The sequence below is a fragment of the Protopterus annectens genome, chromosome 7.part0, assembly GCF_019279795.1.
Source record: "Protopterus annectens isolate FY-2018-M chromosome 7.part0, PAN1.0, whole genome shotgun sequence".
Lineage (NCBI taxonomy): Eukaryota > Metazoa > Chordata > Ceratodontiformes > Protopteridae > Protopterus > Protopterus annectens.
In genome coordinates this window covers 894,154,737-894,181,934 of record NC_056739.1, presented here as the reverse complement: position 1 = coordinate 894,181,934, position 27,198 = coordinate 894,154,737, and the positions used below count along the sequence as shown (strand labels likewise).

At 38.3% G+C, this 27,198-nt stretch overlaps 1 protein-coding gene across 3 annotated transcripts in view; it reads left to right on the top strand.

Annotated features, from left to right (window-relative positions):
- GRM2 (glutamate metabotropic receptor 2) overlaps positions 1–27,198 on the top strand; it is a 1,030,381-nt gene that overhangs the window by 265,667 nt on the left and 737,516 nt on the right. For all 3 annotated transcript variants that reach the window (XM_044077479.1, XM_044077477.1, XM_044077478.1), the window contains exon 2: positions 2,636–2,693. The gene's annotated coding sequence lies outside the window, so the exon portion shown is untranslated. The remainder of the gene's footprint in view (positions 1–2,635; positions 2,694–27,198) is intronic.

The following is a 27,198-nucleotide window of genomic DNA, read 5'->3' as shown; positions in this document are numbered from 1 at the left end:
GGGGTGTGGGGAAGGGGTGCGGTAGATTGAGTGAAGGTAGAACTGAAGGTGGCAATAATTAAGATAAATGTCTGTGTTAGGGCTTATAATCGACTTATAACCCCAAAATGATTTAAGTCAATATTTTATGATAGCAGTCCCTGATTTATAGTTGTAGGTTCAGAAATGCATTCATTTCCAGATTTAAGATCTATATTAATAATATTTGTAGAAAGAAACAAGGGAACTCTGCCCCCCATTGTAAAATAGTGTGTGATATCTGTTTATATGCACACCTACTTGCTCATGAGTGTTGTTTACTAAATCACAACCTTCAGAATGCTGAGTCACCCTAAAGATACTTATGCCTTTCCAGTTGCAGAAGCAAGATACTTTAGAAAGATAACTGTTATATCTCTAAATAGTTACTTTATGAAAACAATACATGAACAAGGTATTTTATCAAAATAAAAGAAGGCCGAGTAAGCCTTGTTTGTCATAGAAGAAAAGTATCGGATGCGATGTATGATTTTTTCTGCACTTTTCATGTAAATTCCCAGTACATGTCATGAATTCTTTAGCGAATCTCAGAGTTTACGATGAAACCTTGCATTTATGTTACATGCATGACTTACATTCGCATGGATACTACATTAATCACACAGTTTGAAGATGTTGCTTGGATATAAAATAGTTTAGACATCTGTAGCACAATGCTCAAGTTTTTGAGCATTCTAATTTGTCTGACACATTTCATTTTTAGACATCTGTGGTACAATGTTCAAGTTTTGGAGCATTCTAATTTGTCTGACACATTTAATTTTTAGACATCTGTGGTACAATGTTCAAGTTTTGGAGCATTCTAATTTGTGTGACGCATTTAATTTGACATCAATAGTACAATGTTCAAGTTTTGGAGCATTCTAATTTGTCTGATACATTTAATTTTCTGATTTTCTATAAATATTCAGTTCTGGTATCTTTATGAGTAAATCCTAGTAGGTAGTTATTGTGATTTAAGTATAATATTTCTAATTGTAAAATAAGTCTGCAATAGTGTTGTAAAAGGTATTTAAGCACTCCCACAGGTCAGCAAGATTATCAAGTGAAACAGTCAAATGTATTTAGGTATAACACATCTGGGATTAAATTAATTGTGTGATGCAGCTTGAAGCCATTGATATCTGCAAATCTGGGTGCTTATTTTAATGCTGGTAGACCTAGTGGTTAGTTTAACTAGGTATTTTCTGGAGTTATTTCAGTCCATCCACAACTTGCATCTGCCTTTGGATGGAATGGGAAGAGGGTTAGTAGAGTTGCTTTCAGGATTTCCAGGGTTTTTTTTAATTAATTAATTTATTTATTGCATTTGTTTAGTGGGATAGTCTGACCGGGCAGGAAGCTACACCTTTTCAGTGGAGGTACGGAGAGAAAAGCTAAAGAAAAATTCCAACATTACATAAAGAAAATAGTAAACAGAGGTATACTAGTAACCAACACATATACGAAATTTAAAATCTGTGGAAAAACATTACATAAAGAACACAGTAAGGAGAGATATACAAATGATCAACCAAGTTATATAAGTCATGTACAAATATATAACATTTAACCACAGTACCATTAATTAATAGCAACATTGTCTACAGAGCTGTGAAACATATTTGGAAAAGAACTTGGCAGAAGGAAAGAAAAGTAGGAGTAAATGGAGGATTAGTTTAAAGAGATAAGAGAAAGGAATGTCCTCAGTTAGGTGGAAGGAAGAAGAGGCAAAGGTCATGGGGGAGGTATTGGACCAATACCTAAAGGCATAGTGCTTAGAAAGAGTAGGAGATAAAAGGCAGGATATTTATCACCCAGGAGATGTACATGTACAAAGCCAGGTATCTATTAGGTATTCTCCAGTTTCTGTCTTAAAAGAGTTGGTGTTTACAGTGTATCTTAGAGATATAGGAAGGGTTGTTTGCTTTTGCGACAGTTGATAACATTTTATCAGTAGATTTCAGCTGTCTACCTGGGTTATAAAGTTCAAGAATATTTTTCAAACTAGTACATTTTTCTGGGTAATAGATGAGTTTATGGGAATTGACTATTTATTTTTATTTTATTTTATTTTATTTAACATTTGTTTACTGGTAAAGTCCGAGTTGGAACAAACCAATTTTCAATGGAGGCCCGGGGAGAAATGCTCCAGACGCATATCTTTGTAAAGTGTAAGGTAATGCCTTAGTTCTAACCACTGACAGTTTTTTAAGGCCAGACAGTGATGTGTCCTATAATGATGACTGGTGGCAGATTTTGCTACCATATTATAGCACTGTTCCAAGAGTGAGAGTTGAGTGGATGATAGGTTAATCAAGATGGGAGTGGCATAATGTAATGTAGGGATGAGAAGAGATTTAGCAGTACTTTTCTGGCATTAACTGTGAGGTATTGCTTGACACTATAGTGTACCTAGTGTTTGGTGTATGTTTGTTACTGCTTGTTTTATACGATGATCACATTTTAAGCTTTAATCAATAGTGACTCCTAGAAGCTTAACTTCATTTACTAGTTCTGTGTTAGTGCTGTTAGTCAAAGTGATTTTTAAATTATTGTTGTAGTCAGTTGAAAGCTTTGGAGTAAATATGATCTTTGTTTTCTTTTTTTTTTTAAGGTTAAGGAGCAGCTGTGGATCAGACAGCCAGGCCTCTATAGTGGAGAAAGACTCTTGGGTAAGTTGTTTTAGTTTCTTATTAATTTATTATTATCTTGCTTTTAGCAGAACAGCTGATTGTTGAACTGTCTGCATACTGTATGACAGTGGCTTGTTTTTAAGCTGGGTGGAGACCATTAATGAAAATATTGAACAACAGCGGAACTAAAATGGATCCTTGAAGGACACCCAATGTAATCTGAAGGAAAGGGGATGTATCATTTTGCCATTTTAGTGCCTGCTGCCCTTTGAGAGGTAGCTGGAGAACCAAGATAGTGAAGTTTCATGTATTCATAAGCAAGCTAGGTTTTTGAAAATTTCTGGTGGGATATCACCTCAAAAGCTTTGGAGAGATCTAGGAAATGTGCTGAGACTAAGTTCCCGGAGTTACAATATTAGTTAATAAATGTTATAAAACTAAGTAGATCTATACATTTACTATGAAAAGGATGGAAACCATGCTGTGCAGGGGAAAGGAGGCAGTTGTCATTGAGAAAGCTGAGAGTTGAAACTGAATACACTTCTCCAGAGTTTTTGAGAATGGAGACAGCATGGCTGTAGGCCTGAAGTATGAGAGCTCATTTGAGTTTCCACCTTTATGGATGGGAAGAATGTAGTAGCTTTTCCATAGGGTTAGGACATAGCTTTCAGTGATGGATCAGTTGATTAGGATACAGATAGTAAAAGCTAAGGCATCAGCAGCAATTGTTACATACTCAGATGGTATGTTATTGGGGAGTACTGGTGGTAGGTTTTAATTGTAGAAACTGATACTGGTTTGAGTTCAAGTGTTTTGAGAGCTAACAAAGGAGGAGAGGAACCTATGGCTGCCAGTTCCAAGGGTTTAATAAGTGAGGTTTCTGTTTGTAGGAAGCGGCACTGAGTTTGCTGGGTATGCTGACAGTACGATTAGATGAAGTAGGTTGTACTGGTGTACCTTGTTTTTAACAGCTGGTTGATTGCAGTCCAAAAAACATTGGCATTGTTATAATTTGCTGAGTGTATATTAATATAGTAGTTTTTATCAGTTTTGATTTTATTTTTAGTGGAGTTTTTTTAAATGTTTGTAGTAGTAATGGGCAGCTATGGTTTTAACTTGCTTTCATTTATTCATTTATTCTGGGCTATGTCTCCCTCTTTCATGAGCAATTTAGTACTTTTTGAAAGCCTGGGTGCTGGATTCAATTTACCTCTGTTGGTTCTTATTGGCACTAGTGCATTTAGTTTGCTGAGGAAGACTGAGGTGAGCAGAGCTGCAGCTTCATCACATAGACGGGTACGAAGAGCCTGTTCGGTGACTGATCTTAGTGCTGTGATGAACTGGTCCTAACTAAAGGAGAAGAGGTTATGAGCAATGATGCACCAGTGCTGATTTTGCTTAGGTTTATGATGCCTTATTGCAAGGATGGGTAGATGATCACTTAATATATTGGGTAAGGCACTTGTTGTGATTATCTGGTCTGGAGCATTAGAGAGAATCCAAGCTAAGGTAGAGGCTCTACCAGATTTTTTTGCTGTTCCTTGTGGGAGTTGAAGTAACCTGAATGAAACCATGCAGATTAATGACATTAGAAGGACTGTCTCCTAAAATTATTGTCTTAGGTGAGATATTGCCTGATGTCGAGGAGAGAAATTCTTCAGCAGTAACTATGTTATTTCCTGGGGGGTTGAGCTCCTATAATGCAAAGGTTTTTGTGGAACATTAATTTGTAAAGATGCTGTAATTATTTCTGCACTGAAGATTGGTGGTGGGCTTATATGAGACCTAGAGAGGTTTAAAGTATTCTTATAGAAAATGGCCACCCAACCACCTTATGAGTTCTGTCACCATCAACGCAGTAATACTAAGTCCGTTGGAAAGTTCTGGCTGTATAATCCTTTTATATTAAAGTCATATACTATGCTAGATGGTCCATATAATTTCAAGTAAAAAAGCTACAAAAAGAATCAGTTTTGAGTCCTTTTATTTTCTTAGTAAATTTAGGAATGACAAGACAAATCACAATGCATCAGTTATCAGTGGCTAAGAGACAAAAAACAGACCAATTCTTTAGAAACTTTGTGTCTACAAGCATTTTCATCCAGCTGCTAACCTATACAGTTCCATATAGCCTGCAGGACTCTCTGCATAGGTCATTTTAAAAGTGCACAGTTGTGGTTCTTGTTATCAGCTTGCCCACAATAGATCTCTCACTCCTATAATGTGAGAGCCGCGATGGACAGCACAAAGGAAGTGGAATAATTTTACTCCATGCACCTCCTATATCCTGGCTGACCAGGTGCTTAAACAGAGCCAGCACATGCATATATCATATGTGAGAAGATATATTTCTGTGGGAAAATGTTTTCCTAGAATAAGTGCCCTACAATAAGTAGTTGTAATGTCTGAATACTGCTGACAACTAGTGGAGTTTGGATGCAGGTCATAGGTTCATAGATATATACTAGAGTAACAACGAGGAGGGCCTTTAAAAGCCTAGCCATGCAATCCAGCCCAATTGTATCACCTATGTATCATGAGCATTTATTAGGAGGGGGTATGTTAGGAGGTTTCTAAAGGTTATGTGTGTGTGTAGGGGGGGTATGTTAGTTTGGGCATTACTGTTCACCTCTGTATATCAGAGACATGAGGGCCAGAACCAGGGTAAATTTCTGGTTTCCCATTCATCTGTCAAAGTTATGATTAAATAGGGTTAGGGATGGACTCTGCTTATCATGATGGGGATCCTGTTCCAGAGCATGGGAATCCTCTGAGACATGTATCTGTCTTGCCAACACGTCTTATTTATGTCACAAGCAAAATTTAAATTCTTGGATCTAGTGATTCTGATACTGTTGATTTTGCAGATGTACAAAAGGTCCATCAGAGCTGGATCAGAGGATGCCTTGTATGCCAGATATAGAACACCTCTCTGTAACCTGTAGGAGACAGAGTTTAGAGATAGGGCTTTAAGGAGAGCCATATAAGACATTGTGTTTATACACTGGATTCTCCCAGTAAGGAACCTTTGTAGGGATTCCAGCTGTTGACTAGTCAGTTACATGCAGAAGGAGGTACTGTATTTGATAATGGGTCTGATATGAGTGAGTAAAGTGGTACTGTGAAGTCCTTGGACCTTGATGCCATGCCTTTACTTATAAGTTGGGTGACTTAGAATGAGTTTCTTACTACCTCGGGTACATGTTGGTCAAAGACCAGATTACTGTCTACATATGTTACCACATCTCTGAATATTGGGTCAGCTGTTAGGGGTGTCTTATCAATGGACTAATTAGCCTGGGTGTCAGTTTTCCCAAAAGTCACTATAATGGCTTTCTTGGCATTGAGTTTTAGTCTGTGACTTTGGCATCAGTCATTTGTCTGTGTTATGGCCTTTTGTAAGCTGTTTGTATCATGGAAGAGTCTATGATAACTCACAGTCTGCAGTCACCTGTGAACTTGGACAGCAAAGGCCCTTAACATTAGCCTTTACCTCTTAGAAATAAATGCCAAGTAGGAGTGGTCCCACCGTGGGGCTCTGAGGTAGACTGCCTGTGACCAGTTTCTTAGTGGAGGTGGTATCACCAATCCTGAATTCTTGGGCCCTGTCTGTGAGCCAAATGTCGATCCAGTGAGTCATGCAGGGGTTTATACCCCATTTGGTGAGTTTCTCAACTATAGCCAAGAGTATTGTACTGAACACCATAGCTAAGTCCAAGTAGGTGGTATTCACCATATCCCACTCATCCATTGCCTTGGTGACCTTCTCAGAGAAGCCCAACAGGTTTAGTAGGCATGGCCTTCACTTGTGAAAGCCAAACTAAATTGGGTCCAATGTCTGAAGGCTGCCTATGTCTTTGTTAATCATTTCAATGATAATTCATTCCATGGCTTTGCATATTAGACTAGTCATATTAACAGGTCTGTAGTTTCCAGAGTTGGTTGGTAGTCTACCCTTGTGAAGTGTGATAACAATTGCCATCCTCCATTCTCATGGGACAAAGCCTGTTTTGAGTTAGTAGTTAAAATGTGACTCATAGGTTCATAGGTTCATAGGTTCATACTAGGCTATCTGCCCGAGGGCATTTACAAGCCTAGCCCATCGTTTTGTGGCTTACGCCACCCCTTTAGTATGGGGAACTATACCCATTATTTTGCTGTGCCTCTGTCGAGCAGTGACACTGAGGTAATCCCTGGGGTATATCTGCGATCTCCCATCCATTGGTCAAGATTTCTCTTGAACAAGGCCAGCGAGGTGCTCTGCCTCACATGTACCGGGATTTTGTTCCACAGCATTGGGAGTCTTTGGGTGATGAATCTATCCCTCCAGCACGTCCTATTAATAGCCGTGTTGAGGTTTAAGTCTCCCGCCCTTGTGGCTCTGATGGATCTAGATTTTTGAGGTGAAGCATATTCATCAAATCTGGGTTTGACATGGCCTTGTATGTTAGGCAAAGGTCACCTCTGAGCAAGCGGTGGCGACTGAATAGAGCTGGAGTTCTTTCAGTCGGGCAGCATACGACAGATTTTGAGACCCTTTATCCTTTTGGTGAGGAACTTTTGTGGCCTCTCCAGCTGCTGCAAGTGTCGGGTCAGATACATTTCGAATGGGGCATTGTACTCAATCATTGGTCTGATGAGTGATGAGTAAAGGGAGACTATGACCTCCCTTGATCTAGATGAGAATCCCTTCATGATAAGGTGGGCAATGTAGAAGGTCTTCCTAACTACTTTAGCTACATGGGTGTCGAATGACAGACTACTATCAACCTGGGTCCCCAGGTCCCTGATAACTTCTTCTGTGCTCAGTGGATTGCCACCTATTTGGTAGCTAGGGGTAACCTTGTTTTTCCCGAAGGGTATGACTATGCATTTTTGGCATTTAACTTTAGGCCGTGGCTCTGGCACCAGTTATCCATTTCTGTGAGACCCTTCTGAAGGATATCTGTGTCAGATGTGTTTTCTACTATGGCCCAGTTTGCAGTCATCTGCAAACTTTGTCAGCCATAACCCTCCTGTGTTTGCTTGTACTTCGGAAAAGTAGATGCCAAACAAGAGTGGGCCCAGGACTGAGCCCTGTGGGACACCACTTGTGACAGGCTTTGAGTCTGACATGGCGCCAGCAACTCTGACCCTGTGGGTTCTGTCACTCAGCCAGTTTGCAACCCATCTTGTGATGTATGGGTTAACATTTAAGCTGATGAGTTTTTCAATGATACCCGAGTGGGGTATTGTATCAAGGCCTTAGCCAGATCGAGGTAGGCTGTATGGACTGCCTTTCCCTCATCAATGGCTTTGGTGACTGTTTCGAAAAAGTCAACCAAGTTTAAAAGGCATGATCTGCCTTTGACAAAGCCAAACTGGGTTGGATCCAAAGTCTGCAAATTCCCTATGTCTTTATTTATGAGGTCCATTATGATCCTCTCCATGGCTTTGCAGATAAGGCTTGTCAAGCTAATGGGCCGGTAATTTCCAGGGTCGGTGGAGGCACCGCCTTTGTGAAGTGGGACCACTGTTGCAGTGCGCCACTCCCTGGGTACGTATCCAGAGGTAAGACTTTGATTAAACAGCTATCCTAGCTGTGGGTTTAATTCCTCATTGAGTTCGTGGAGCACACAGCCGGGGACACCATCGGGTCCCATGGATGCTGTGTTTTTTTGCTTTGGAGAGAGCAGTTCTCACTTGGGCGCTGGAGATGTGTGGGGGGCTGGAATCGTTTCATATAGATATCGCTCCTTTGGGGAGGGGAGAAGTTTGCACTGAACCTGTCAGCCAGTATGTTGGCAATGTCTGTAGGATCAGTAATCTTCACATCATTTTGAACTAGTTCTGAGCATATCTGGGAGTTTCCTCCTAGGTTTCTAACATAGCTAAAGAAGGCCTTATGATTGTCTTTTGAGTCTTTAGCTATTTTTCTCTCGAAATTTGCTTTGGATGATTTTATGAGAGCTCTTAGTTTTTTACTTATAGTGATCAAGGGTGTCTTACCTTTTAAGGATTTTGCTCTATCTTGTAGTAGCTTCCTCCTTTTGTTGTAGAGTTTGTTTATGGCTGGGGTCCACCAGACTGGACACTTGCCTTTGGTACAAAGAGTCTTTGTTTTGCTTGGGATTGCCTTATCCATGCAGTCCTGCAGGTGCTGGTAGAAGGCATTTGTAAGTGATTCAGCGGCTTGAGTACTGTTTTCTGCCGGCTCGGGGGCCTTAAAGGAGACCACACTAGTCTTTAGTAGTGTGAAGTCGGCTTTTGAGAAGTTCTTTACTGTGGTCTTTTTTATTTCAGGTGGGGGTGGGATGAGGACCTCCAGCGAGATTAGTTTGTGATCTGATCTCACCAGTGAGGGGTATACTTCCGGTGTTGAACATTGTCCTCCCATGTTCGTGATGATGAGATCAAGTATGTTATCTCCTCTTGTGGGGATGGTGACTAGTTGTTCCATGGCATTTGAGTTTATGAATTCCAGGAACTTTTGGGCTAGGGTGTTTGGGCTTGAGTAGTGTTCCCAGTCTATATTAGGGTAATTGAAGTCACCTAGTATGATGGTGTTTGGTGATACATTTATCCCCTCTAGTGTTTTCAGGAAGGCCATGTGAGGTTCCTGAGTTTGTGAGGGTGGCCTGTAACATGCTACAATTTGCAGAGCAGTCTTGCCTATGGTTAATTGCACCTGGATGGTCTCCGATGCATCGTGCGTTGCCACCAGTCTTGAGGTGTGGGTGTCCTTGATGAATATGGATACCCCCTCCTTTCTTGGTATTGTCCGGATTTTGGGGCCGGAACGCATGATATGAGGTAAAACCTGATAGCGCTGGGGTGCTCTCAGGAGCCTTGAACCAGGTTTCTGTCACAGCACAGACATCGATGTTCTCCATACTGAGAAGGGCCTCGAGTGCGTGCATTTTGAGATTTAGACTTCTGGCATTGAGCAGCATTACCCTTAGTTTTTTCCTTTTTGTGTTCTAGGGTGGTAGGTTTAGAATTTGAGCCTTGCCTAAAAAGGCACTATGGGGTGGCAAGAGCCTTTGCCAATATCCGGAATCCCAGGGGTGACAGGTGCAAGCCGTCCCTTGCGAAGCAGCGTGGCTTGTCCAGCATGTCATCCCAGGCAGACAGATACTGGATCCCCTTTGAATGACACCAGTGTTTAAGCCAATTGTTAAAGCTGATCATCTTATCTCTGTATTGTGGCATCATTCTTGGTGAAGGTAGGATACTGCTCAAGGTCAGGGTCATACCTGCCTGGGCTACATAATCAGAGAGCTCCTCAATGTCTCGACTCAAGTGCTCCTGATAGGTCATGTTTAAAGCTATTTAGAAAGAATCCCAGGATATTGTCAGGGCCTATTGCGGCTGTGTTTTTGGCCTTAGCGAGCACTGCTAGGTCATGCTCCTTGTTAATAGTTGGGCCAGCGTGTTATACTAGTAGGTATTTCATGAGGGGAGGAGGGGGTGGGGTGAAGTTTCAGCTGAATTTGTCAGCCAGCAAATTCTCAGTGTCACTCTGCTCATTGAAGATGGCACCATTGAATACCAGTTCAGCACACGAATATGTGCTTCCTTTGAGTTTTTGACATAGCTGCAGAAGGCCTTGTGGTTGTTTTTAGCTATTGACCTTGATGGACTTAATTAGTCCTCTTAGTTTCCTGTTTCATTTAATTAAAGAGTGCCTATCATTATGAATTTAGCCATGATGTTTTCCTTATGTTATAAACACTGTTAAGGTTAGGATGTTACCAATATGGTTTGTTTTTAGAGTTAGTTTTGGGTTACTTCTACTAAGTTCAGCAGCCTTCTATACAGCCATTAACATGGTTGTACAGGGTCTCAGTGAAAGATTCTGCATAGGTTGCTGTGAGCTCAGGGTTGTCAGGGGCACTGAATTTTGACAAACCTTTGCTTAATAGGATGTAGTTTGCTTTAAAACAGTTCCTAACTGTTACAAGGTTTGCTGGGGTTGCCAAGATGATTTTCATTTAAAAAAAGACTGCTTTTTGTTCCAACCTTACCACCCTCTGGATATTTGTGTTAATAAAGTCCAGAAACTGTTGTGCCTGTGAGTATGAGGCAATGTATGTTTCCCAGTCTATACAAGGGTAGTTAAAGTCTCCTGTGAACAGGATATCTGGTTTAATGGGGAGTGTCTCCAGTAGGTCTACATATGACCTTTGGGATTCTAGAGACATAGAGTGTGGTCTACAGCAGATATAGAGTGTGGCGGGTTCCTATCATGTAGTCGAACTTTTACAAGGTTGAACCTGATATGGTCGAGACCATAAGTTCGAATTTGTAAAAGTTTGAGCGTTTCAATGGAAATCTCCATAATCAGAGGTTTCCATTTTGTTGAATGGGGTGCAATCTCAGAGTTGGTATATTTAAGCAGCAGGGGGTGTGGGGGGTGCAGGGTGGCTTGCCCCCCTGCTTAAAACAGTTTATTTTTTTTCCGTTGTTTTGTTTTTTTAATCCATAGTCAAAGTTTTGTAACTTTGAACATAATGGTTCGTACATTACGTGTTCAAAGTTATAAGACTTCGACTATGTGATATAGACCCGAGTCCCTGTCTGTGCAGCTGATGATCTAAACGTGTGCAAGGCAATGAATACTTGCACTGCCATAGTGCTTTCTGTCTATTTAAACCATGTCTGGGTAATGGCACAGAGATCTATATTCTCCAGAATAAAGAGAGCTTGTAGGGTATGGAGTTTCTTGTTTAGGCTCATAGCATTGAGCAGTGCATGCTGAATGTTCAAGGGCAGAAACTGCAATCTTCAGAACTACAAAAATAAGGGAATATGTAATATATCTTAGACTGCAGTATCTCAGAGTATTCCTTCTCTTTCTAGGTGCAAAATATTGGAGATAGGGGTGTGAAAGTACCACCCACATGTCATTGGTACAGAGGGAAATGACCTCCTGCAACAATGCTTGAAATGAGTAACATTGAGGTTTGAAATATGTTGTCATTCTAGTTCAATTGCAGTTTTTTTTTTTTGAAGTGTCAGAAGTCACATTTTTAAATCTCAGACTTCTGGTAGGGAACCACAGACCAGGTACATGATTCTGTGTTGAATGCATATAGGAGTACCTTGGCAGGGATTACTGATGGTAATTTTCATACTCCCCACTAAGACACCATCACAAATGTAACTTGTCAAGGTGGCAGAGATGAAAAAAGCAATTGTGTGAGGCTTCAATAAAGGTCCCTTCACAAAACAGTTCTCCCCTTGACACAGCCAGCACCACCAAAGAAAAGCAACCAAATGTAATTGGGACAGTGAAGATCAGGTGCTCTTTCCATCTGACTCTGCCTTTGAAAAGAATTAGACAGAGTGTAGGCATCAGGTACTAGTAAGTATGAAGGTCATAGTTAAGTTAGTGTTACCTTCATAGTAGGTTGGAACTTTATTCTCAGTAGGCCAATTAAATGAAAGCTCAGCATGCACTGGCTGTACAGCACCAATAAACAGATAAAGAAAAAATGAAATCCTAACTTTTATTTCTTCAGTTCAGATGTTTGAAAAGAATACTGAATTTGTACAAAGTCTGTGATAAATATTTTTTAATTTCTTTAAAGGACAACTACATCTTTTGAAAAATCTTTCCCCAGAGTATATTTCCCACACCTCCTCTCTACAGAGTGATCACCATACTTCTACATATTAAAAAAACATAGTTTGGCAGTTTCTTCCACTTTGAGGCATTTCCATTTTCCCCAGTACTTACCATTTTTAAGATTTGTTTTTGTTCCCCACAGACCCTCACCTAATGACTCCTCTACCTGCAATCTGCAAATTCATTCAAGAGAGACAGGAGACAGGTGTTCTAAAGCTAGGCAAGAACCCTGCAGCACATTTGTTCCTGCCCAGGAATCCCAAGTGACTCCTAGAGTAAAGACTGGGTGGTATGTAGCAGAACAGCTTGCTTGTCCCATGGGGTGGCCTACCTTTGAAGGCGAAAGGCCGAGGTACCAGATCGCAATAAACGTATCACTGGTATGGTGTTGGTTGGATTTGTGTTTTCTTGACAGTTGCTGTTTTTCGATAGTGTATGTGGAATTTGGCCTACCTTCTTCCCCTGAGACTACCCTTTCCCCATTCAACAGCTCTTCTGTGATCTGCTGTTCTTGTCTTCTGAGGAGAAACTTGTTTCTGCGTGCCAATTTCCTGTCAGCAAATAATACAAGTGCACTGGGGCAGTACAGGCTTGCTAAGCTCCAACTCCACTGGTTGTAACACCTGATACTATGTGTCACCCATTTGAGGAACCACAGTCCCCCCCAGAGTATGGGCAATTCAGCAGTGGCTACTCTCTCTAATCCTTCCCAGCCAGCTCCTATTGGTATCAGAGCCCCTAATCAAACCAGGTCACTTGCTCCATATTTATCTTTTTATCCCTGTAGGCTGAGGGACTGGCTTTGCTTTATTTAAGACTTTATCTCCCTCCCCCTTACAGCATTTTGCTTTCCATATTTGAAAGATTTTTGCCCAGAAAAACACACATAGCAGGGCACCTACAGCTCTTTTTGATATTTCTCATCAAGTAGGTTCATAAAACAATCCAGGCTATATGTTCACAGCTTTTTGGTGTGTACTATTGTATCTGTATTTCTTTACTCCCCTGGGGCCATAAGCTTATTGTGCTTTTTATAGTCTGAAAATGAAGAAGTCTGATGATCACTGAGATCAATTTCACTAATTAGCTGAGCATTGCAAATCAAGAAATATAATACTGTGGTTGACTCAGGGATGGAAGTATAGAGGAAGGCAGGACCAGAAACTCACAAAATTACACTGTTTAAAAGGACTATGTTGTCTCAGCTGTTTCATTGCAGATTGTGCAGCAGGTATTCATGAAACAATTGTAACAGTCAGTGCAAACTAGTCACTGACACCGTTAATGAGGTTTCTCAAATTTAACAGTACTCACTACTTCCACTCTGAGTAAATGAAATTGTGATCTGGCAGCAGAAACTAGTGTGAATTACTCTCATTATCTGTGCCTTCAAAGAGCATTATGGGGAAAAAGTAGCTTCCTAAGAAAAAAGATCATATCAAGATATTTGCCGCTATGAGGGCATTGAAAATAACATTTAGAATAGTTGCTTATTGCACTGCAAGCAAGTTTAGATTCTATAGAACTTCATGACATTATATAATATGATTTTCAGCTTTTGACCTTAGTGGTCCTTTAAGAAAAACAAATGTTATCTGTTTTGTAGAAACAGGCTTTGTACTCCCATGTCAAGGACAATGCCCCCTGTAGCTTTCTAAATCTAATAATTAGCAAGGCAAGGAGATTTGATTTTGCAGTGATACACGTTATAATAAAAAACACTAACTGAATCAGTTAACCAAAAATCAGTCAACTAATCATTTCCCCTACTGCATGCAGTTTAAGCCATTTGAATGTTTTGTGTAATGATATGTTTTTATTTACAGTGTCATGGTGGTTCAGCAGACACTTTCAAAGAGAGATGCACTCTGTAAGTCTGCTGCCATTTTATTTTTAAAACTAATATGATTTTGTGATGGTCACCTCTCATAATTATGCTACAGTGATGCAAGAAAATCACTTGATTTGTTGCAACAGATTAGACAAACTGATAAAACGTAGTTGCAAATAAATTATTAATAAATAATTTGTAAAGAAAGCAATGCTAAATAGTTGTGTTTTTTCCACATTCATTTGCTTCTCTGTATCATCTTAGCACAGAAAAGCTCAAACAGTATTGAGCATTCTATCTTGCTATTGTGTGAACTCTGACACTATATCATAAGTATAGCTCAATGTGTTAACCTGTGGTAATTGCTTACAAATAAACAACATTTTTTTTAATCAAAGACTGATTCTCAGAATTGACATCCACATGCAGCATCACTCTCACAAATCAGTCGACTGGTTCAAAACACTCAGGTCAGGTCCGAAAATAAATATTCATGGATTAAACAATTTCATAATCAGACATTGAGCTGATTTAATTTGTACAAAATGTATACAACTCATCTCCAAAATTAGGATACGTGGAGCTCATTAGATCATTTAAAAGAAGTCAGCTGGGAAATGATAAACAGGAGTTGCAGATTTAGACTATTAGATGGTCATTCTTCCTTAACACAGATAGATCACCATTGTGTTTGAACTATTCACTTGTGAAGGTGCAATGTATGATTATATAACTATTCTGTTATGCAATGATGACTTAATATTATCTGTACTGTCAGGTCTTTTCACATCTGACATTGTTTCTTTTCTAGAACCTGTCATGTACTTTACTGAAGCTGTTTTCAGAATTAAATGAAAAAAAAATTGATCATTTTGAAAAGCCCTTCCTGTACAATTACACAGGTCAATTAGGTCACAAAGGAAATCATATGATCTGTCAGTCACTGTAAAGATCCTGGTTTGTTAGCTGACAGGTCCAGACTTAACACAATAACCCATCTTTGCTTAAAAGAAAAGCAATTCTGTGGTTATTGTGCAAAGCTCAGCATTCCTAAGAAAGGCAAGTGTTCTAATTACCTAGCTACCAACACAGAACATAGTCTGTGGTGGTACCACACTGTGCTGGTATGTTTCATAACTTCTTTTTTCTGGCTTTTCTTTATGACTAATTTATTTATTTATTTTACTTAGAAACTTAACCTAGACACATGGTCTGTTACCTCAGTCTTTAAGGTCAAAACATAGCAGACATATTGACTGTTTTTCTTCATTATAATTGTTCAGGTTACCCATGTCAACTGTGATAATGTCAGTTTAATGAACACAATTGCAACACTGTACACTCCTAGGAAAAGGTCAGACCCCAAGAGAAACAAAAGGAAATTCTGAGATTTATTACTACAATTCTAGTAAAACCATTTAGGTGTTCATGGGTATAAAAAGAGCAGTTCAGTGACCTTATGTTTTATAGTATCAGTCAGAATCGCACAGATGTCATATTTCATAATAAAATCATACTAATATTATCTGATGCTTGAAATAGATATGCTTAGAAGAATATAGTGTATGGAACCCTTGACTTATCAAATTAATGTTACTATACTGTTACAACTGATAGTCCCTGCTTCTTACCATTTTCTAGGTCAAGGTCTCTCATATTTATTTTATTGCTTTGTGCTCCGTACTTAGTTGTGTTAACTAAGAAACAGATATCAGATAATATCAAGGAAGTGACAGGGAAACCGCAATCTGTGCTGAAGGTTTCAAGATGAGCAAACCTCTGTGGATAGCCACTTCACAAATAATCAATGAGGCTCCATCAGTCAGTCATTCACCCAGTGACATTCATTCCCTGAAGGCTATTCAGACAGTTGTACCAGACAACATTTCCAAAAGTATAGCTATTTGACTTGCAGAGATTGCATACAACCCTGAGCAGGATATTTTTGTTAGCTGGCTAAAAGAAGGTATGTAGATCTCATAACAAAAAAATGACATTTGTTGATATTCCTTTAATATGGCAGTCATTCATTCACATATTTAACTGCCCTAGAAAATTCCTAAGGTCATAAAATTAAAGTACCTCAAAAGGAAGTTCCAGTAGTAGATCATCTGAAAGAGCTAACCGTGTTTTATCAACAAGGACTGCAGATTTACAGTTAGATTACATGGTTACCTACTGAACTAGCAGGATACAGCATACAATCACAGTAAGATTTATTTATTTTATTTTACATTTGTTTACCAGGATAGACTGACTGAGCCTAAGCTCCATTTTCAGTGGAGGCCCGGAAGACAAGGTCCTTTGAAAGAGTCACAGATGAATAATGTTTTAACAGTAACATTTGTACTAGATGCAGTAATTTATCAGTGGAAGTATATGAACAAAATATCTAATATCTAAGCTACAGGTATATGTATTACATCGACAAATATTCAAAACAGTCACATGACAGTGACGTTTCTAATATTTTCAGTATTTTTATCAGAGAAACTAATCATTAACATGTTAATGGACAACAATAGGCAAGGAAAAGACAGCAGTGCTTAAGACAGACATTGGTGGATAAGGGTAAAAAAGTATATGCATGTAAGTAAGTAGAGATAAGAGAACCTTTAGTAACCTGGTGAGAAACCTTAGGTAACAAGGTGCGACAGACTCATGGGAAGGAAGAAAGCAGACATTGACTGACAGGTGAAGGGTAAGAGGGGAAAAAACGGAGTATGAGCATTTTATAATGTATTACATTTACAAGTATAGCCAGTAAAATTACATCGTAAGTACTTTATAATATTCTGTGTAGCTGTGGGCTTATTTTCCATGCGTGGAATAACAAAATCATTTAAGAGTGTTTAAGATTTCTTACAGCTAAAGCATTTTAGTGGGTGCAATATCCTGTTCAAATCAGTTTGCAAAGAGGAATGAGAGCCCAGCAGAAACTATCAAGCTTAAGTCATTTACCTGGTTTCTTCCAGAGAACCCTCATTATGTTTCATCAACCTGATCAGAAAAGCTTATCTAGGTAAACACAAAGATACAAAAGTACTCGTGAATCATCTTTGAACTCAGAGGGTTGGAGGAAGGATGAAGGAATTTGTTTGAACTATGCAGAATCCTACCACTGCCCTCTACATTTAATATTCTACAGAAGCTGAAAAATAAAGCCAAAGTCCAGGTAACAACAGACCATAGCAAACTACTTCATGCATCTTTCAGATTTCTTTCTGTATAAGCTAGTCCTGACTTGAATACAACATTGCTGTAATCTTAATTAATTATGATGACTGGTGGATAATGACCTCAGTAAATTCTTAGGCACACATTCACATAATTAATGACATTTACCTTCCAGCCACATTCAGCTTCCATCATTTTTCAATTGATGTCTCATATTCTGATCTCATGTCTAAGTTTGGTCCGTTATGCACAATGGCACTCTACCTCAAGCTTAACAGAGTTAAACGAAAACTGATGTAATTGAACAATTACAAATAATGATGCTTCTTTGTAGTGCTATTTACCTAGCTAAAACCGATGCAAGTGCAATCTCTTCTACCAGTGGTCAGGAATACAGGTTTTACCTTCATACAGGCAAACACAGGGTACTGAGTGAGCATGCCTGTTCAGTACTCTTCATTTATACCACCAGTAAAACATTATGACAGCCTACAGTTTTGTGCATCCAGAGAATATACATAAGCCAGTCAGATTGTGATAAATGTTCATGGCACCATCATGGTCATATCATGGATTTTATCTGATTATACAGGTACGGTTTATCTGACATCAGTCATGGAAAGCAAACATACCTACCATTTAATGATCTTTTTCCTTTATTTTTTAGAAGTTACATCACTCATTCTCACCCCATTGATGCCCATGTTTCAATAAACGTAACAGCTTCTGAACTGCAGAAACACTACAAAACAAACAGACAGACAAACATTTGCATGTTAGCTTACAAGCTGCTGCTCAGTCTGTTGATATTGTTACATTATATTGCTGATTCCATATTACATCATAGATGATTGTATCTCCACTCCGGGTTTTCACAGCCTGGCAAAGCCTTTGACCACAATAACAAATGCATTTATAAATCCAAATCAAACAAATGTTTGTTTGAAAAATATCAGACAAGCTTTTATGCATGTGTATCCTATCTGAAATAAAGAAATATAACAGTACATCACAGAAAAGCTTATATGAATGCACAGAGCAGTGAATAGCAACTGACAGAATTGTTGAAATAAAAAAATAATAAAAGCATCAACTAATGCTGATTTACTAAACTCCTATAGCACCTTAGTAATGGGTGCTAAACCTAACACTGCCCCCTTCTCATAACTCTGACCCTGCACTGTATCTTAAAAAAAACCTTCCCATAACACTGTCACTATAGAAGACACACTCAGACAGAAGCAAGCACAAACATGTGCTAAAAACATTAAATCCCCTTATCCGCGGTGGTGGTGCTGCGTTAGCGTTGTCGCCTCACAGTAAGATACTGTCCGGTTTGATTCTCAGCTAGAGCATCTGCTGCGTGGAGACATGCGTGAAAGGGCGTACCTTTGTTGAAGGTTGTGCATCAGGCCTGGCAAGCCGGTATGTAAAAATCAACTGCCAATCATTAGCTGACCGGAGTTCCACTGTGGCGACCCCTAACCGGGAAAAGCCGAAAGACACACACACCTAACTCTAAAATACACAAACTACCACACAAACACACATCTATCCCTTTAACTAACTCTAACTGTCACAAAACACTCTCATCTCCTTCAAACTCCACTCACTGGCAAAACCTACTTACAAAGCAGAATTGCAGCTGGCTCAGCTAGCTCCCTATGTACCACCCCCTCACCTCTTCATGGGAAGAGCAAAAAAAAAGACTTCTATAAAACTTGCAGGATGCTTCCTGCAGTCTTGAAGACATTACCCAATCCATGCCTCACCCCAAGCTCTTCAAGTGAAGATAAAAAAAAAAAAGTCTGTGCCTTTTACTGGCACACCAACCAGGTTGCCAGATACAGAACACGCCCCCTCTCTTGCTGCCCCTCTCTTTTAAACTGTAGCAAACTGCTTGCTACAAATGTTTCAAGCAGTTGCTACAATTCATATCATGCACAGAGCACTTTACAGTATGAAGACTTTGGTTATATATTTTTTTAATTTAAACTGTAGCAAACTGCTAGCTACAAATGTAGAAAAACAGTTGTTACAGTTTATAGCCTGCACTTGAACATTAAAGCATTCAGGTTTTTTCTACAGTTTATATCCTGGACTGAGCGCTATGGTGCTCAGGTTTTAATTAAATTCTATATTTATATGTATATATATATATATATATATATATATATATATATATATATATATATATATATATACACATATATATGTATATATACATATATATATATATATATATATACGTGTGTGTGTGTATATTTTGACACACTGAAACTGTAGTATTGCTGCTACATTTTAGCAAACAGTTGCTACAGTTAGATTCCATGCGGAGCTCTACAGAGCTCATGTTTTACAGCCAATGCAATACCCCCTTTTAGAAGCAGGTATTGCACTGTGTGATTGGGATGATGGATGGCCAATATAATCATGCCCTCTAACACTTTGCACCAAGGCAGTTACCCCTTTCACTGTGCCCTAGCTATGCTACTGTCATGACATTTTGACTTCTGGCTAGCCATACGTAAATTTAAAGTACCACCCCTAACACTTGATCAAATGGATGCTTGACAAAATGCAAACAAACCCTGTGTGTGTGTGTGTGTGTGTGTGTGTGTGTGTGTGTGTGTGTGTGTGTGTGTGTGTGTGTGTGTGTATGTGTGTTTGTGTGTGTGTGTGTGTGTGTATATATATATATATATATATATATATATATATATATATATATATATATATATATATTTATATATGTATAGGTCTATGTTAAATCATCAAATGCTTAAAAAAGTGAACTATGATTTAGCGAACCAATGTAAATGAAAGCTTATAATCTCAAACACTTAGAACAGTGATTTTTTTACAAGGGAAAAAAAATCGCTGTTCCACAAAAAAAAAAATTTTTAAATTACATAAAGTGGGGAGCTTCACCCCCCACACCCCCATACTTAAATATACCAACTCTGAGATTGCACTACAGTCACAAAAATGGCAAAGTAACAGAAGTGGCCAAACTTTTCTTTCCCAGGGAAAGAATTCGCTTATATGCCGTTTCGCTGTTTTGCCTTTTCGTGATTTCAAGTTCAATCAAGACACATTCAAAAGAATGCATCTTTGATTAATTAATAGGAACCCTATATATATATATATATATATATATATATATATATATGTATATATATATATATATATATATATATATATATATGTATATATATATAGGTGCCACTGATGTGGTTGAGAAGCAAACAACTGATTGAAAATCAGATGATCACACACTGCTGGCTTTTTTCTGTGTGAGATCGTGAAGACAGGGAAGTGGAAAATTTGCCCTATCCACACTGTAGTGCAATCCCGGAGTTGGTATATATAATTAGCAGGTATTTCAGGGTATGTTTTTTGTATGTGTGTGTGTGTGTGTGTGTGTGTGCGTGTGTGTGTGTGTGTTTTATTATTTGTGCTTTGAACAGTTGTACTCAATGTTTTAAAGTTCAGTTTGGTGAGTAATGAAGTACCATATATGCGTGTTTGTAGAGATTCATGACAAATGGTCAAAAGTTCCTGTACTATAGACGCAGCTCTTAATTGCTTAATCCCATGAATGTGTCCCCTCAGGTTATCTATAATATGATTCCAGTCATTCTCATTACAGATAATATATAATTAGCAATCATGGGATGGGTAAGATGAGTCTAACACCAAATGGGTAGGTTAATATTGAGTACCAAAAGGTAAACTGGCTACATTTAAAATGCCCCGCAAGGCAACTAACCTATTATTTATCTATGAACCTATGACCCTATAAGATTAAAGCTCTGAAGTCTGTTTTATTGAACAAAACTGTTTGAAAAATGGATTAATCAAAAATACACAAAAACAAGTAAACAAATAAATAAAAAAAGATCTGTTTTTGCAGGGGGGACAAGCCCCCCTGCCCCCCATCCACTAACATACCAAATCCGAGACTGCACAATACTGGAGCAAAGGGGGAAATTCTCCTTTCTTTAACATTCAGTGATCTTTAAAAAATGTAGGTAACCCAGATATTCTTTTTGATATACATTTTGTTTGATAATTTGTATTTGAACAAAATGTATTTGAAAAGAATGCATTTTGATCATTCATCATATTCCCGTATGTTTGTAGGTACATATATGTGCGGTGTATATAATATACACACACACACACACACACACACACACATATATATATATATATATATATATATATATATACTTATTTATATATACATATATATATATATATATATGTATATATATATATATATATATATATATATATATATATATATATATATATATATATATATGGGTCCACTTCAAAATATTGACTTATAAAATCCCTAAACTCAAAATAGTGAGACCAAAAATTCTAAAGCTCAAAATACTGAAACTCAAAATATTGAAAAAAAAACACAGTAGAGCAACACAACTATATTCCAGTAGAACTACATACAGAAAAGTATATTACTCTTCTGCAATTATAGGCAGGAGGGTAAGCCCCCCTGCACCCACCATGAGGAAGGCTGCGCCCCACACACTCTCTGCTACTTAAATATATCAACTCCGAGATTGCACTTCAGTACACTTGGAGAAGAGTAATATGGTTTGTGTTTTATTTGTTTCAGTATGTACTTGTGCTGGAATATAATAAGTGTTGGTATCCTGTGTGTTTTCAGCATTTTGAGTTTCAGTATTTTGAGCTTTAGAGATTTTGGTCTCAGTATTTTGAGTTTAGGGATTTTGAAAGTCAGTATTTTGAAGTGGACCCCTGTATACTGATCAATTCCCCCATTAGACCAACAAAAGATGGTACTTCAGGTAGTATTCTAGACTGGATACTAGTTTCGCACCCCCATAAATTATCTCTGACAGCGGTACTTTACATGACTCTCTTAGTGACCATCTCCCTGCCTTTGCATATCGTACCCCTTCATCCCTTCATCTACATCATAATATTATCTCAGTCCGATCTCTGAAAAGCTTCAATGCTCAAACCTTCTCTAACTCCTTAAAACACATGAACTGGAACCCTCTAAAAACCCTTCCTCTGGACAGTGCTGTTACTTACTTCAATACCTCCTTTCTTAACCTCCTCAACAGCTTCTCCCCCCTCAGATCTAAAGGGGTCAAATCCAAAACTACTCCATGGCTTTCAAAACAAACTATCTCCCTCATGCATCTCCCTGATAAACTATGGAAACAGTACCAAAAACATAAACCTCCCAATTCCTTAGCCGAATGCAAACAACTCTGCAATAAAGTAAAAAAACAAGTTTCCAACGACCGAAAACTGTATTACTCAATACTACAAAGCGATCATAAATCAAATCCCAAGAAATTCTGGTACATCATCTCTACCTTACTCCATCCTGGAAAAAAGGAGAACCCCTGCCCAGATCCTAAATCTTCTGATCTATCCTTCGCTACACACTTTAACTCTTTCTTTATAGATTCAGTAATCAAACTACCAAGTCTTTCGCTAATAATGTAACAGGCCAGACCCCATCTCCAGCCACAACCCCAACCCTTTCCAACTCCATCTTTACTCATCACCTCCCTTTCTCTTTTAAACCTATTCCTGTTAGCACCATAAAAAAACTCCTGCAAAAACTGAAACCTTGTTCAGCTGCCCCAGATGAACTTCCATCTAACTTTCTCAAACTAGCCGCCAATGGCATTGCCTTTCCCATCTCTATCCTAATTAACTGTTCCATCCAAGAAGCCTATGTACCCCTCCTCTGGAAACAAGCCTTCATTATTTCCCTTCATAAGGGAGGCAACAACACTGAAATCTCTAATTTCCATCCTACAGCCATCTTATCTCCCATCTCTAAGATTCTTGAAAAATGCATCCACCTACAGCTCTTACCCTGTCTCTTAGACAAACAACTGCTGACCTCTACACAACATGGTTTTAGACCAGAACACAGCACCACCACTGCCCTCCTCTCTTTTCTGGAAACCATTAATCATGCTCGTGACTCTGGCAGCATTGTATTTACCCTTCCTTTAGACTTATCCAAAGCCTTTGATACTGTATCTCATACCCTTCTCTTGTCCAAACTTTCTCAACTTAATCTTTTCTCTTCCTCCATCAGCTAGTTTTCCAGCTACCTTTCAAATAGACAGCAAGCAGTCAAATGGAAAAATTCTATCTCTTCCTTCCTCCACACTCTTACAGGTGTCCCACAAGGTTCCATACTTGGCCCCCTACTGTTCAACATCTTCATCAATGACTTTCATCACTGTATTTCAAATGCTAAGCTAATCCAATACGCCAATGACTCCACCATAATCTGTTCTGCCACATCCTTACCCTCGCTCTTGAAATTTACTCAAGATGCCTTCTCTCGTACTGAGGCATGGATGCTGAATAATCACCTTGCCCTCAACCCTTCAAAATCCAAAATCATGATATTTACCCCTTCTAAATCTTTCAAAATAGGTAAGCTCTCTTTTTCCATAACTACCCAAAACTCGACCCCAGTCAAAATAGTTCCCCACTCAAAGCTTCTAGGAGTCATTACTGATGATCAACTAAAGTTCAATGTCCACATACAAACTAATATTAAGAAAACACATAAAAAACTGGGCATGTTATACTGCCATGGTCATTATCTCACTTCTTCAACCAATCACACCCTCTCTACCACTTATCTTATTCCCTCTCTTATGTACGGTGCCCGTCTTCTTACCAACTTTCAAAACTCTCTAAAGTTTAAGCTTGCTTTCTGCTATAATAAAATCTCTAAGTTTGCTACTGGATCCAAATCCTGCTCCCACCACTACAAGGCTCTCCACTCCTTGAATTGGTTGGAACTTCCTAACTATCTCTCCTATATTCAGCTCTCTATTGCCCATAAGCTCATCTTCAAACCTTTACATTGTCCTACACTTTCCTCCACTCTCAAAATGCATCAGCCCAACGGACTTCTTAGGTCCAATAACCAAAGCCTTCTAGAAGTATGTAAGCCTATACGGACCCCAGGGACACTTCTATTATCTTTCTCTCTAGCACGACATTGGAATTCCCTTCCCCCACAAATTAGAACCATCAACAACCTTTCTTCCTTTAAAAAACAACTTTACTCATACCTTTCTTCTCATTGGGAATGTTCCTTTTCTCATCCCATCTGACTTCATCCACTACATTCCTACTCTATATCACCTTGCTTCATCCTAGCTCCCATCTCCGCTGTATATTTCACTTCTTCCCCTGTTGCCTCTTACTCATCCCAAATAACATGGAATTGTAAGGTCCTTTCACCAACACCTGCTCTTAATTCTTACATTATTATGCTCCATTAATGCAGACTCCTATATATTTTTGCTATTAATGTTATTTTTTTCCTCAGTATACTGTACACTTGTTGCTTTTACATGTTATACTAGGTATAATTAAGAAATTGCTGTGATTTACACTGTTATATATGTACATAACTCATTTTATATCCTCAGTATACTATGTCCTTGTTCCTTTCACACTTTAAACTAGGTATAAGTGACAAACTGCGTTGACTTCCACTGTTATATATGTATATAAGTTACAAACTATTTTTGATTTTTCAACAACAACAACATTAATGAACTATGTATAAAGTATAGACTATGGCTGTACTATAAACTGTGATTTGTACTGTAACACTGGGTTAGGAGCTTTTCTCCCCAGGCCTCCATTGAAAATGGGCTCATTTTGGCCCAATGGACTTTCCAGGTAAATAAATGGCAAATAGAAATAAAATAAATAAATATATATATATATATATATATATATATATATGTTTCCTGGAAAATATTGAGTGTGTGTTTGGCAGACAGCTGTTTAGTCAACCATTTATAATTGACTAAGCAACAGGTAAATAGGTGTCCAAAATCACACAATTCCTGGGATTAGGGAATATGCCCTTACCCGTTGTTTGTGTGAGCTCAGAGTTAGTATATATAATTAGCAAGGGGTGGGGGGGCAGAGGGGCTGACGCACCTTCAAAAAATAATATTTTTATTTGTTTTTTTACCTTTAAATTTTCATATGCCAAGACTCTTTCTTGATGCATGCATAGTTGTGTGCCAGTGTCAGAATTTTCAACTTTTTTACATCAATACTTCACGGTGGTGGTGCTGCGGTAGCTTTGTCACCACACAGTAAGACGCAGTCCGGTTCGATTCTCAGCTAGAGCATCTTCTGTGTGGAGACGTGTGAATGGGCATACCTTCGTTGAAGGTTGTGCGTCATGGCTGGTAACTCGGCACGTAAAAATCAACTACCAATCATTAGCGGACCGGAATTCCACTGTGGCGACCCCTAACCGGGAAAAGCCGAAAGACACAAACATTTTGCATGTCAACATTTGGTGCATTCTAGCTTTTTATATGTTCTGCAAATACAAATTGTTCTATTTTCTAATTATACTGTAACAAAATGAAACCCTTCTATCTGGGCATTCCTGGCTCATATATCTATAGATAGATAGACAGATAAATCAATATCGGTCTGCCTGTCTATTTATCTGACTAGCTGTCAGTCTCACTGTGTGTATAGACTTTTGTGAAATTGTCAGCATGGTCAAAGACCTATCCTTGGTTGTGAATGCATTTTCAGGGTGTCCCTTCTTCATTTTTTAAAGTTTTGGATGCAAATTATGAAAGTATCTAAGCAAGCAGTCCCCAGATGGGCTCATCGTGGATTTGACTGTATACATATTTATGTGCCTAACAAACCAGGAACTGGAATACACCACCATTGAAAACTCAAATCAAAGAAATGCTACTAGAATGAAAAGAGTGAACCAATCCACATATCTATTAATCTAAAATGTTGAATCAATTAAAACACATTGAGCACTTTTGTCCCTGGTAATTAGGACTTTTTCATAATACATAAAAGCACTGTGAGATTTCTTTTATACAATAAAACCCTCCCCTTCACATTTCATTGATGGCTTATCCCAAATCAGCAGTCTACATTAATATACTACTATTAACTTTGCTTAAAACTCCCAGGTCACTCAGTCTCCAGATTAAGTTCATATAAAATGACAAGGACAAAAAACAAGCACATATAAATGAATAAGCTAAAATATGTACAAGTATGTATACACTATATATATATATATATATATATATATATATATATATACACACACACATATTGCACTTCCCATAAGTTCTTAAAATAATATGTTTGAATCGAAATTTATAAATCAAGCTTAATAAAATATTTAAAAATGAATGTCACTCAATTTATCAAGCAGCTTTCCATATTAATATACTACTAATAAACACCATTTTGTTCAATCCAAACAGATCAGTCATTCTAAGCTGCCACTTAGGATCTTTTACCTCTAATCAGTTCTTCCAGGGTCCCCTTTTTTCATCAATCTTTACATCATCCACTATATGTAATTTAAAAGTGTGACCATTGCTTTCTTTAATATGTTTATACAGGGCATTACATTCATCTTTCTTATTAATATCATAGAAATGTTGATATATCCTTACTTTTAAGGCTTTCTCCATTTTGCCTATATAGAAACTAGAGCATCCTGTACATTGGGCCACATATACCACTGGCTTACTCAAACACTGCTATTTGCATCTAATATGGACATCACCAAACCCTTCAATAGAAAAGGTACCTCCCTCCAAAACTTTGTGGCATTGGCTACAACATCCACATACTCTCATAACAGGGGAAGTATTTACTTCTAAATGTCTCTCCAAATATTCACTATCCACCGAAAAAATGTCCCAGTTTTCTCTATCACCCTCTTAATAGTTGGAAAATCTTAACTGTATGTGATACTCAGTGCTCTGTTTATATTCAGCTGGTCTACACATTGGTCCCCTTTGGAAAAAACAAAATCTTTCTTACCCAGCAAAGGGAAATATATCCCTTCCTCTCTT